Source organism: Lutra lutra, chromosome 3 (genome assembly GCF_902655055.1).
Source record: "Lutra lutra chromosome 3, mLutLut1.2, whole genome shotgun sequence".
NCBI classification, from domain to species: Eukaryota; Metazoa; Chordata; class Mammalia; order Carnivora; family Mustelidae; genus Lutra; species Lutra lutra.
In genome coordinates this window covers 57,465,980-57,479,568 of record NC_062280.1, presented here as the reverse complement: position 1 = coordinate 57,479,568, position 13,589 = coordinate 57,465,980, and the positions used below count along the sequence as shown (strand labels likewise).

Genomic DNA, 13,589 nt, shown 5'->3' with positions numbered 1-13,589 from the left:
CTTAACTTTATATATGGCTCCTTCACACATACATGAAGGGAGATGAAATCAGGTGTAAATGTCAGGGATATACCCCAAACATCCAAATTTACCTTATTCACACATTGTGGCCCTTTTGTATATAAGTTTCAGTAAATAAATTTCTACTTTCTATATTACATATATATATTTTTAAAGATTTTTTTATTTATTTATTTGACAGACAGAGATCACAAGTAGGCAGAGAGGCAGGTAGAGTCGGGGGGAGGGTAGCAGGCTCCCCGCTGAGCAGAGAGCCCAATGCGGGGATCAATCCCAGGACGCTGAGATCATGACCTGAGCCAAAGGCAGAGGCTTAAACCACTGAGCCACCCAGGCACCCCTACATTACATATATTTATGATAACTTAATCGATATATGAATTCCAGCAAGGAGGCTGATTAGATCTTTTGATACAATGTGCTTTTATTTAGGGAAAGAGTCAGACCTCAGTAGAATATTAAGATCCTAAAAGGCTAGAATGAACTTTAGAATGGTTCAGATTGTGCTATATTCCCCTTATACAACAGATGAGAAAATCAAGGTCTAGAGAGTTTAAAGGGAGGTAATACGTGTTAAGAACATGAACTGAGGTCAGTAAAACCTTTGTTTAAGGGTTGTGATCTTAAGTCCATTACATAGTCTAAGATCCATTTTTTCCTCTCTAAAGCAGAGATAATATTTATATCTCTAGGAGTGCTGTGAAAGTTAAATGACATCATGCTTATAAAGCATAGCACAGAGGCTGATACGTACTAAATTCTCTTGACCACTCATTGTAGTCATATCATCGCTTGTAAAGTTACTTTTCTCAAGTCACATAGGGTGAGATCTTAGCCTAACCTGATTTTGCTTTATTCCACCATAATTTTTAGTATGGTTTTGTGATCGCATCTACTTGATGAAAAATCTCTAAACAGCATTGGGGTGTCTAGGTGGCTCAGTCAAATTACCTGCCTTTGGCTTAGGTCATGATCCCTGGGTCCTGGGATTGGGTCCTGGGGTCAAGCCCCATGTCAGGCTCCCTGCTTAGTGGGTTGCTTGGTTCTCCCTGTCTATCTTCCTCTCCCGCTGCTTGTGCTTTCTTGCTTGTTCTCTCAAATAAATAAAACCTTTAGGAAATTAAATAAATTAATTAAGTAAATAAAAATCTCTAAATAGCATTTATAGGAAGATTATAAAATAACTCATAGATTTTTTTTCTTCTCAAATCTTTCCAGATCCTTTGTCTTCTTTGAGAATATTTAAGCAATTTCACTTACACGCAGTTTATTGTGTAATTTCATTACTATATTAGCTATACTTTTAATATTATGATTTAACTTTTTACTATATATTTTAATAATGTTACAGAGCAAGTTTGAAAATAAAATGGCCTTTTCTCATTTTGTTTTGCTTTGTTCTGTTTTTGTTTTTAAAGAGAGAGAGAGAGTACTTACATATGTGCACAAGCAGGGGTATGGGCAGAGGGACAGGGAGAGAGAATCTTAAGCAGGCTTCATGCCCAGTGTGGAGCCTGATGCGGGCCAATCTTACAACCCTGATATCGTGACCTGAGCTGAAATCAAGAATTGGATGCTTAATAACTGAACCACCCAGGTGCCCCAAGCCTTTTCTGGTTTTATTAATATTCCTTTTACCCTTTGTAATTTTAGTGTAAATATTACTTATATTTTATAGAGACTCATCTCTACCAACAGAAATATTTCACTTAAAAATTGAAATTTAGGGTCCCCTGAGTGGCTCAGTCAGTAGAGTGTGCAACTTTTGATCTTGGGGTCTTGAGTTCAACCACCACGTTGGACACAGAGATTACTTAAAAGCAAATAAATAAAGTTTTGTTTGTTTGTTTTAAGGCAGAAAAGGGGCGCCTGAGTGGCTCAGTGGGTTAAAGCCTCTGCCTTCAGCTCAGGTCATGATCTCAGGGTCCTGGGATTGAGTCCTGAATCTGGTTCCCTGCTCCATGGGGAGTCTGCTTCTCCCTTTCTGTCTGCCTCTTCCCCTGCTTGTGCTCTCTCAACCTCTCTCTCATTCTCTCTGGGTCAAATAAATAAATAAATCTTTAAAATGATTAAGAATTGAAATTTAGAAGGAATTATTAGACAACTTTACAATGTACACACTACTAGAAATATTGGAAGTAGATAGCAAATTTAAAATGTCGGCTACCTACCACAGAGAAGATGTAACCAAGTGTCATAGTGACTGATGGTTGTCCCTTAATGTTGATTTTCCCCATCTACTAATTCTTTCCTAGCATATCAATACCTGGAGTAAAAATATTTCCCAGCTTCCCTTGCATCTAGATGTGATCATGGGACTAGGGTCTGGCTAGAGATAAATAAGCAGAAGTACTATATACAACTTAAGGGAAAGGTTGCATTCCCTCTTTTTCCCCACTTCTTCCTTACTGGCTGAAATGTGGACATGGTAACTGGAAATGAGTGGAAACCCCAAACCAAGAATGGGCAAGAAATAAAAGAGAAAGTCTCTAATATCTTCAGGATGTTACCTTGTCCATATCCACACTGGTGCCTGCATCTGGACTTCCTTGATATGACAGAGATAAACATTTTTTTTTTCAGAAATAAGCATATTTCTTGATTTAAATACTCTCTATAGGAGTATAACTCAAAAGAAGCATTTATTGTTTTATACATCTCTTTCAGTATCTATGATGTATCACTAACACAAATAATGGGTTCGTTGAATGAAATGGATGCAATAGTGTGTGAATTTAATAACCAATTTTATTATTTCTGCTTTGCCAATTTGTTCTTTTTACACTTCTGCATGAAAAAACAAACAAACAAAAAAAAAAACCCAGCCCCTTAGTTTTGTCAGTTATTTACAATGATTACATGAATGTTCTGTTTGTTTAGTTTTTTTTCATTTTTCTTTTTTTAATAATTTTTTCATTTTTTTATAAACATATAATGTATTATTAGCCCCGTGTTTACAGACTTCACAGCAGTCACCATAACACATACCCTCCCCAATGTCTGTAACCCCCCCACCCTCTCCCTACCCCCCTCCCCCTGGCAACCCTCAGTTTGCTTTGTGAGATTAAGAGTCTCTTATGGTTTGTCTCCCACCCGACCCCATCTTGTTTCATTTATTCTTTTCCTACCTCCCAAGCCCCCCACATTGCATCTCTACTTCCTCATATCAGGGAGATCATATGATAGTTGTCTTTCTCCAATTGACTTATTTCGCTAAGCATAATACCCTCTAGTTCCATCCATGTCATTGCAAATGGCAAGATTTCATTTCTTTTGATGGCTGCATATTATTCCATTGTATATATATATATGTACATATATATGTACATATATATACAATATATACATATATATACAAATATATACTATATATATATATATATATACCACATCTTCTTTATCCATTCATCTGTTGATGGACATCTAGATTCTTCCATAGCTTGGCTATTTTGGACATTGCTGCTATAAACATTCAGGTGCATGTGCCCCTTCGGATCACTACATTTGTATCTTTAGGGTAAATACCCCGTAGTGCAATTGCTGGATTGTAGGGTAGCCCTATTTTCAACTTTTTGAGGAACTTTCATGCTGTTTTCCAGAGTGGTTGCACCAGTTTGCATTCCCATCAACAATGTAGGAGGGTTCCCCTTTTTCCGCATCCTCGCCAGCATCTGTCATTTCCTGACTTGTTAATTTTAGCCATTCTGACTGGTGTGAGGTGGTATCTCATTGTGGTTTTGATTTCTATTTCCCTGATGCCGAGTGATGTGGAGCACTTTTTCATGTGTCCGTTGGCCATCTGGATGTCTTCTTTGCAGAAATGGTCTGTTCATGTCCTCTGCCCATTTCTTGATTGGATTCTTTGTTCCTTGGGTGTTGAGTTTGCTAAGCTCTTTATAGATTTTGGATACTCGCCCTTTATCTGATATGTCATTTGCAAATATCTTCTCCCATTCTGTCAGTTGTCTTTTGGTTTTGTTCACTGTTTCCTTTGCTGTGCAAAGGCTTTTGATCTTGATGAAGTCCCAATAGTTCATTTTTGGCCTTGATTCCCTTGCCTTTGGTTATGTTCCTAGGAAGAAGTTGCTGCAGCTGAGGTCGAAGAGGTTGCTTCCTGTGTTCTCCTCAAGGATTTTGATGGATTCCTTTCTCACATTGAGGTCCTTCATCCATTTTGAGTCTATTTTCGTGTGTGGTGTAAGGAAATGGTCCAATTTCATTTTTCTGCATGTGGCTGACCAATTTTCCCAACACCATTTGTTGAAGAGGCTGTCTTTTTTCCATTGGACATTCTTTCCTGCTTTTTCGAAGATTAGTTGACCATAGAGTTGAGGGTCTATTTCTGGGCTCTCTATTCTGCTCCATTGATCTATGTGTCTGTTTTTGTGCCAGTACCATATTGACTTGATGATGACAGCTTTGTAATAGAGCTTGAAGTCTAGAATTGTGATGCCACCAACTTTGGCTTTCTTTTTCTTTCTTTCTTTCTTCCTTTCTTTCTTTCTTTTTTTTTTTTTTTAAAGATTTTATTTATTTGACAGAGATCACAAGTAGGCAGAGAGGCAGGCAGAGAGAGAGAGAGAGGAGGAAGCAGGCTCCCTGCGGAGCAGAGAGCCCGACTTGGGGCTCGATTCCAGGGATCTGACCTGAGCCGAAGGCAGAGGCTTTAAACCACTGAGTCACCCAGGCCCCCCATCTTTTTCAATATTGGCTATTCGAGGTATTTTCTGGTTCCATATACATTTTAGGATTATTTGGCCCATTTCTTTGAAAAAAATGGATGGGATTTTGATAAGGATTGCATTAAATGTGTAGATTGCTTTAGGTAGCATAGACATTTTCACAAGAGATAAACTTATTTTTTTGTAAACCACTGGTTTCAGGTTTTCTGTCTCTTGTGCCTAAAACTAATCCTGACACACCAACATAATTTGACAAATTATATACCATTGTTAAAATGTCTTTGGTTTGTTTATATTTCATTTACTTTCACTGAACTCTGCTGTAACTTTCATAGGTTGGATTTTAGGAGAAAAATAGGAAAGAGAATGATTCACTGTGTCTAGGGAAGGAGACTAAATAAACCTTAACAGAGAAGGATGACATCTGGGCTAGATTTGTGAAGTATGACTTGGAAGAAAACACTAATTCCAAAAGATACATGCACCCCTTTGTTAATGCAGCATTATTAACAATAGTCAAGATATGGAAGCAACCTAAGTGTCCATTGATAGATGAATGGTAAGGAAGATGTGGTAAATGTGTGTGTGTGTGTCTGTGTGTTTATGTATACACAAAGTAGAGAAATCAGCCATTTCCAAGAGGAGTACACACACACACACACACACACACATACACCCAGGACTATTATGCCACCATAAAAAGGATGTAATCATGCCATTTGTGACAACATAGATAGACCTAGAGGGTATTATTCTAAATGAAGTCAGTCAGATTGAGAAAGACAAATACCATATGATTTCACTCATGTTTAAAACACTCATGTGAAAAAAACAAAACAAATGAATAAACAAAGAAAAAGCTATATTAGACCTATAAATACAGAGAACAAACTGATGGTTGCCAGAGGGGAGAGAGGTGGGGGGATGGGAAAAATGTGTGAAGTGGAGTGGGAGCCATAGGCTTCCAGTTATGGAATGAATAAGTCACAGGAATGAAAGGCACAGCATAAGAAATATAGACAGTGATGTTATAATAGTGTTGATGGTGACAGATGGTAACTATACTTGTGGTGAGCGTCGCATAATGTATAAACTTGTTGAACCACTATGTTGTACACCTGAAACTAATGTAATATTTTGTGTCAACTATGCTCAAATAAAAATAGTTTTGTTTATTTTTTAAAGGAAGAGAATCCAAAAAGAGGAAATAGGTATATAGATTTGGAAAGAACGTATGTTCCAGGACATGAAAATATTTTGGTCCGGTGCTGTTGAAATATAAAATTTGAGGAAATAAATGAGCCTAAGGTTTAGATCTTGTAGGAGTTTACTTACCAAGAAGTTTGGTAAGTACCCTAGCAAAGGTACCTATCAGAGAATTCTTTAATATTATACATAAATTTAATTTAATAATGTATATATATTTTTCTTTATTTTTATTCTTATTTTTTCATGGTTTTTCCATTAAATATTTTAAAAATAAATGTATTTTCTATAAGTGTTGAGAAAGGAAGTATAAAACTAATGTTTCTTTATTCATTTTTTAAAAAATGGTAGGTGCTTTCTATTTGAGCCTTTATTATTACAGTTTACAGATGACTAAACTGAGACTCAAAAAAGTTAAAGTATCTTTCCCAGTGTATTCTACTGATAGATAAGTCATTATTTGCAAAGTAGAGAAATCAGCCATTTCCAGAAGTCTGCCATGTATTCACTGACTTTTTTTTTCTACTTTTTTTTAATACCAAAAGCAGATGTGTATATTTGGATAAAAGATACCCCCTGCCACCCCCAGAGGCACCTGGGTGGCTCAGTGGGTTAAACCTCTGCCTTCAGCTCAGGTCACAGTCTCAAGGTCCTGGGATCGAGCCCGGCATCGGGCTCTCTGCTCAGCAGGGAGCCTGCTTCCCCCCCTCTCTCTGCCTGCCTCTCTGCCTACTTGTGATCTCTCTCTCTGTCAAATAAATAAATAAAATCTTTTTAAAAAGACACCCCACCCCCCCACCGCCAAAGCTTCCCAGCAAAAGTTGCACCATTATACCATTAATGGAGCTAAAAGCATGCATGGTGTTCTCAGTGAGAGACTGCAGATATAAATGATACTATGCTTTAGAGACCCAACTAAACTTCTTTGAACAATTGGAAGTATACAATGTTACAGGCTCATTTGGTTTCAAAATCAGTTCTTACCGGGTGCCTGGGTGGCTCAGTGGGTTAAGCCTCTGCCTTCGGCTCAGGTCATGATCTCAGGGTCCTGGGATCGAGGCCCGAATCGGGCTCTCTGCTCAGCGGGGAGCCTGCTTTCTCCTCTCTCTCTCTATGCCTGCCTCTCTGCATACTTGTGATCTCTCTCTCTGTTTCAAATAAATAACTAAAATCTTTAAAAAAAAAATCAGTTCTTACCTAAAAATTCTAAATGAGCTACTGTTTAATAAATATGCTTAAGAAAAGAAAAAGGCAGTAATCTTAACATAGTCTAGGAATAATTATAGAAGCATGAGAGACTAGAAAAGAAAGTTTTCTACTTTGGTTTGGTGTTTTGTTTTGTTTTTTTTTTTCTGTAATTAGTAGTGAGTCTAGTATAGAACAGAATCTGCTGGGGAGTCTCTCCATTTGTTTCCCTCTCCTCACGTGCTCTCACTCTCAAATAAATAAATTTTTTTTTAAGTTTAATACAAATATTCCCGATGCTGTCCTTATGTGAATGCATTTTTTTCAAGTGCATTTTAAAACATTACATCAGTAGCTATATTTCCATCATAATATAAGATAGTGCAGGTAAACTTTTTCCTCATGCAAATTGTACCATCTATTTATTTATAATTTTATTCTCCAATTTGCTTTCATCTCAGGAAAAACTACTTAACTTTTATTCACAAAATTCGTGGTTTTTGTCTCTTTATTGCCCCATTACTGAATACTTCAGGGTTGTTTTTTTTTTAATTCTAGTCCTTTCATCAAAGTTCATGATTCCATAGCTCAGTCTATATCAAACTTCCTCTCATCTCTGAAACAGTTTTTGCTGATTGTAGTTGTATTTTATTTGCTCCTTGACTAACATTTGGAAGTCTGCATTGGTGTTCTAGAAACTGTGAGAGAAGAGAATGATGTACAACAAAATTAAATTTCAAGTCACAAAAATATTTCATATTTTTAGCGTCGAACTTATGGAAAGGAAACTTTAGAAAAACTTTCACACTTGACAGTAAACTCAAATGTCACAGTTCCCCTTAAATGTTACCTCTTCCGTAAAACTTCTGGATCCCCCTTACAGCTGGAATTAATATCCCCATCATTTCTACCTTTCAAGTATTTGTTATTTCTGTCATAGCAGTGTTCTCCAACACTACCTTGGACCCGAGTACATTCTCTGTTGAGAGAGGGTTTGCTACAATGATTTACAAGGATATTCTTTTATCACCTGGGATGCTTACCTTATAACCAATTACTACCATGAACTTTCAGGTTTATTATTGTATTTAATTATGTCAGTCTAATAAGAAAAGAACAAAAATAGATTTGACATGTAGGAGTAGTTCATTTGTACCAAGTGAAGGCCAGATGACATCAGAGTGAACTAAATTAAAGCTCTGTAGTAGTTTGAGTAGAAAGAAATGGTGGCAATATTAAATTGTCCAGGGAACACTAGATTATAAGATAGGCATGCCAAACTCAAATGTAACTGGAAAATAATGGGGAAGTAGCAATCTTTCATTCTAGCAAAAACATCGTATGGTACCAGTTTGAAATCTGTTAGTTTTGTGGCTTTTGGGGGGGGGTGGGGAGAGATGGGGACAGCATGTGCAGGTGGGATGGGGGTACAGGCAGAGGGAAAGAGAGAGAGAATCTTAAGTAGGCTCCATGCCCGGTGCGGAGCCTGACTGGGCCCTCAGTTTCACAACTCTAAGATCATGATATGAGCCAAAATCAAGAGTTGAATGCTTAACCAACTGGGCCACCCAGGCACTCCTAGTTTTGTAGCTTTTATGTGCAAACTTTGTAAATACGTTTTGGTAGTATGTTGAATTAGATCTAATAGCAGAAAGAGTTTATCTTTATCCATAGTTTTACCGTTTCTATGTATTTCAGTAATATAATAATTAATTTCAGTCTACCCATGTGTTCACAAGACATTTTTTCTCCATTTGTAGGGGTGTATACATAAGTTTCAGAAACATTCTTATAAAGCTCTTATCTGCCTTATGATATGAGTTCTGTGTTTGGCTACTTCACCTGTTAGACTATAAAGTCTTTACCATCTAGTAACGGCATAGATTATATTTTATTCATTCTTACAGTTCTCTTAGAGTCTGTTTGAATGCTTTGTATCCAATAGTGGCACAGCAGAAATTTATTCAATAAACTGTCATGTGCTGGTGTGTCTTAGTGATAATGACCAGAATGGATAAATACATAGAAAACATAAAGAGAATATACACTTTAACAATTTGAAATTCATACAGGTTAGGAAATTCTTTTTAAATTAAATATCCCCTAGGATTTTACCACTTACCATATTGTATGAATTACTTGAAATTGGTAAAGGATCTTTAGGTTAGTAGGGGGAAAATGAAAGATTACATGGCAGGCTAGAGCTGAATATGGAGATGTAACCAGAGGGCTTTAGGGAGCAAGATGGTGCATTGTTGCAAAAATGTAGTTTTATTTTTATGTAGTTAGGGCAGCTTGAGAGCATTGGTTTCTCAAGGAAAAGGAGACACTGAAAAGAAAAAAATTAAATTAAAAAAAAAAGAATTGAATGGAAAGGAATATGGGAAGTCACTAAAGACACCATCTTCCACTTTTGGGGTACTGCCTGGAGCCACAGGGCCTAGAGAGGGTTCTCTTTAGCTTAGGTGGAATTAAAACTGGCATAATTTTAAATCCTCTAGAGTAATATTGTAAGTCCATGTCTTCTACTTTCTAATTCTGTTATAATAGATTTTTGCATGATGTTGCCACACCATGGAATTTAGTTATCTTACTAAATATCTTAAGTAGTTTCCTACTCAGGTTGAATTACCTATTCCTAAATTTCAAAAACATTCAGTTAGCTTTGTCCTATATATGTAACTTTCCAACACACAGACTTTTTTCTAGTCAGAACATTCTTTTTTTTTCCCTAGAACATTCTTTTTTTAAAGGAGAGATTTATTTATTTATTTTAGGGAGAGACTGAGAGGAAAGAGAGTTCAGGGAGGGAGGGGCAGAGGGAGATGGATAGAGAATCTCAAGTAGGCTTCCCGCTCAGCAGAGAGCCGGACACAGGGCTCAATTCCATGACCCTGAGATCATGACCTGAGCAGAGTCAGATGCTCAACCTACTAAGCCACCCAAGGGGCCCTAGTTAGAACATTCTTACAACCAGAACAGAGTGATGATTCTGTGTCTTTTTCCATGCATCATTTCTTTTGCTTGAAATGTTGTTACCTCTTTATCCAGTGCCAATTCATTCTAAGAGTGGTCTTGTAGTGTTCTGTGACAACTCTGACCTTCACTGAGCTCCCTTTCCTCTCAACATTTTATCTTTTTTCCTGTCCACAGTCTTTTAAATTTTAGAATCCTTGTTTGCAGTTCTAGATGTGACATTGGTACATTGCTATCCCATAGCACTATACTCAGCATGTCTAAACTTGAACACATTCTCTTCCCATTTCCCAGAAACCTTTTCCTCTTTCTATATTTCCTATAGTGGTCAATGATATCAATATCCACTCAGCCACCGAAGCCAGAAATACTGGTTATCTTTAACTACTTCTTCAAAAGTTCTCATCTGGTCTGATATCAAATCACTGCATGCTGTGTAATAAAAGAGCCAGTGTTTATGGGGTGCTTGCTGTGTGCCAGGTACTAATCTAAGGATTTGATTTGTAAATTCATTCACTCTTCCTAACAACTTTACTTATAACTCCTGTTTTATGTAAGAAAGACATGTATTTGCTAACACAAGTACACACCACCATTATGAAGCTGTACATCCAAATGAAAACAAAATAAAAATTATTAAACATGGTGAAGACTAATTTAGAAGAAATAATGATAGAGGTACGTATTAAATGATACCAGGGGATAAAATTAGGAAGGTCCATCCTGGGAAATTCTAAAAGACAGAAGACCTATTTTCTTCAACTAAAAATGTTAATGGCATGGGCATGTGGTCAGAACAGTTACAGATTAAAAGAGACTTAAGGGACATACCAGCCTATTCTAATGTCTATGTCATATTTGAGTCTAAACGCAAATAGTTTAAAAATATTACAAGACAAAGAAATGTGTATACTGATTCAATATTTAATATTAAGGAATTATGTTAGAAAGCATTGTAGCTATGATAGAAGTGTTGAGCTGTTTAAGGTTAAAAGCACAGGTCTATACCTAAAGACATAAGCATCTATGCCAGAGGCTTGAGAAAAAAAACTGCTTTCACCAATCACTTTTTTAAAACTTGGTCTCTGCTTAAAGGGGTGACAGAACTTTTAGTTCAATACCATTTATTAGACATAAAATATAACTTGTGATTTTATGAGTACACAATTCTATAAAAAATTCACTATTTTGTCATATTTTCTCAATATTCAGTGTTTCTTTTACAGAAATATGGATAGTTGAAGGGAATAAAAACTAATATTTCTAGAACTTCTATAAAAATGATGATGATGATGATGATGATAGTCAGCAGTTGAGTGCTTAATTATGTGGCAGGCACCCTTTTATGAGTATTATTTTAACTTCTTTCATCCTTCTAACTTCAGGGCAGTATTGTTATTATCCTTATTTTATAGAGTGGAAACAAGCTATAGAGAGGTTAAAAGATTTACTCAGAGTTACATTGTTATTAATAAATGAAGTTCAGAGTTAAAGCCCATTCAGTTTGACTTGTATCTTTACTATACTACTTTTTTGCTATGGTGCTATTAATATTTATCTCATCGACTTCATTTATTTGGGAATGTTTTAATTTCTCCCTCATTTTCAACATAGAGTTTTGCCAGATAGAGAATCCTTGGTTGATAATTGTTTTTCTTTTAGCACTTTAAATACGTCACCTCACTGCCTCTGACTTCCATGCTTTCTGATGAGAAATTGGCTATTAATTTTATTGAGGAGTCCTTGTAAATGATGAGTTGCTTCTCTCTTGATGCTTTCAAGGTTCTATTTTTGTCTTTGTCTTTCAACTGCTTGACTGTGTCTCAGTGTGATTTTCTCTGTGCTTATCCTTTTGGAATGCATTGATTTCTTTGGATGTGTAGATTCATGTTATTTCCCAAATTTGGGAGGTTTTCAGCCATTATTTCTTCGAATATTTTTTCTGCCCCTTTTTCTCTTCTCCTTTTGAGACACCCCAATATATCTGTTCACTTCTCCATACTTTTTTCTTTCTGTTCCTTAGCCTAGATAATGGGAATTGACCCATCTTCAAGTCTGTTGGTTCTTTCTCCTGTATTTAATCCACTTTGAACCCATCTAGTGACTTTTTCATTTCACTTATTGCACCTTTTAACTCCAGCATTTTTGTTTGGTTCCTCTTTATAATTTCTTTGTCTTTATTGACATTCTCATTTTGTTCATACATTATTTTCCTGGTTTCCTTTTGTTATTTGTCCATGGTCTTTGTTAGCTCTTTGAGCATATTTAAGACTGGGAATTTGTTGCTAGTAGACCTGCCTTACAAGAAATGATTAAAGGAGTTCTTAAGGCTGAAATGAAAAGACATAGACAGTAATGAAGAGCCATATGAAGAACTAGAAAAACTCGGATAAAGATAACTACGTAGGTAAATAGATAGGGAACATAGTGCTTTGAAGGAAAAAAAATAAAAGGTCAAGGTAGCTAGAGAGTACTGAAAACAAGGATTTTGGTTTGAGATTAACAACCAATAGATAAAGGGCATTGTAAAATAAGATAAGGTGCCCCCCCCCCTTATCTTAAAAGCAATGAGAAATATTTGAAGTATAAATTAAAGTTTGAATTGTCAACAACCCAATTTCAATTGAGGCTTACCGAGGCTGAGCAACTCACCCTGAGGACATACAGCGATCAAGAGGCTTACCGAGGTTGAGCAACTCACCTAAGTTCATACAGTGATGAGGAGGTAGAACTAGGATCATAATTCAGGAATGTCTTGATCTAATATCCTGACTACTACATTTCTTATAAATACAAGTTTAAAAAATAGTCAATAAATTATAAGCTTGAAATTTCTGTGACCTAAAATTATTCATTATTATTTCAGCTGATGATAACAAAATGCCAACTATGTTTGAGGGATGTGATTTTACTTATTCCAAGTGCAGTCATGGTCAAATTAAAATTTTTTAGCTCTGCTTGTGACTTACTGCTCCTCAGTAAACAGGCAAACCCATGATGCTCAATAGTGACCATTAGAAAAAAAATATATTGATCTCTTCCTATGATTTCTTCCACTTTCAACTCCTGTCCTCTAAGGAAAAATTAACAATGAAGGCTAATTGTAGTGCCAGACAGTTTCCAAGTATCATTTCATCTTAAACTTACTGATACTAAGTAACTGTTCCAAGTTGACATAATTAGTAATTTGTGTAACTGCGATTCAAATTCATACTTCTCTAAAGTCAATGATGTACTCAAGATTCTCCCTGAGAAACTATTACCTAGAAAGGAATTGTGAGCCATTCATTCATTCAATCAGTATATTATATGCTTCACATTCATTCATTTATTCATCTATTTAACAAATATTTATGAAACACTGACTTATATGCTTCTACTGTCTAGCTATTGTAGATATTGTAGTCAGTATGACAAATTTCCTTCTGTTTACTTTGATCAAGTTTACTTTCTAGTAAGAGAGCAGAAGTAAATAAATATATAAAATATTTTTTAATAGTTGATAAATCACCTAAGGAG

General features: G+C 36.0%; 1 protein-coding gene across 2 annotated transcripts in view; it reads left to right on the top strand.

Annotated features, from left to right (window-relative positions):
* Positions 1-13,589, top strand: part of BAZ2B (bromodomain adjacent to zinc finger domain 2B) — a 316,333-nt gene that overhangs the window by 77,000 nt on the left and 225,744 nt on the right. The window lies entirely within an intron of this gene.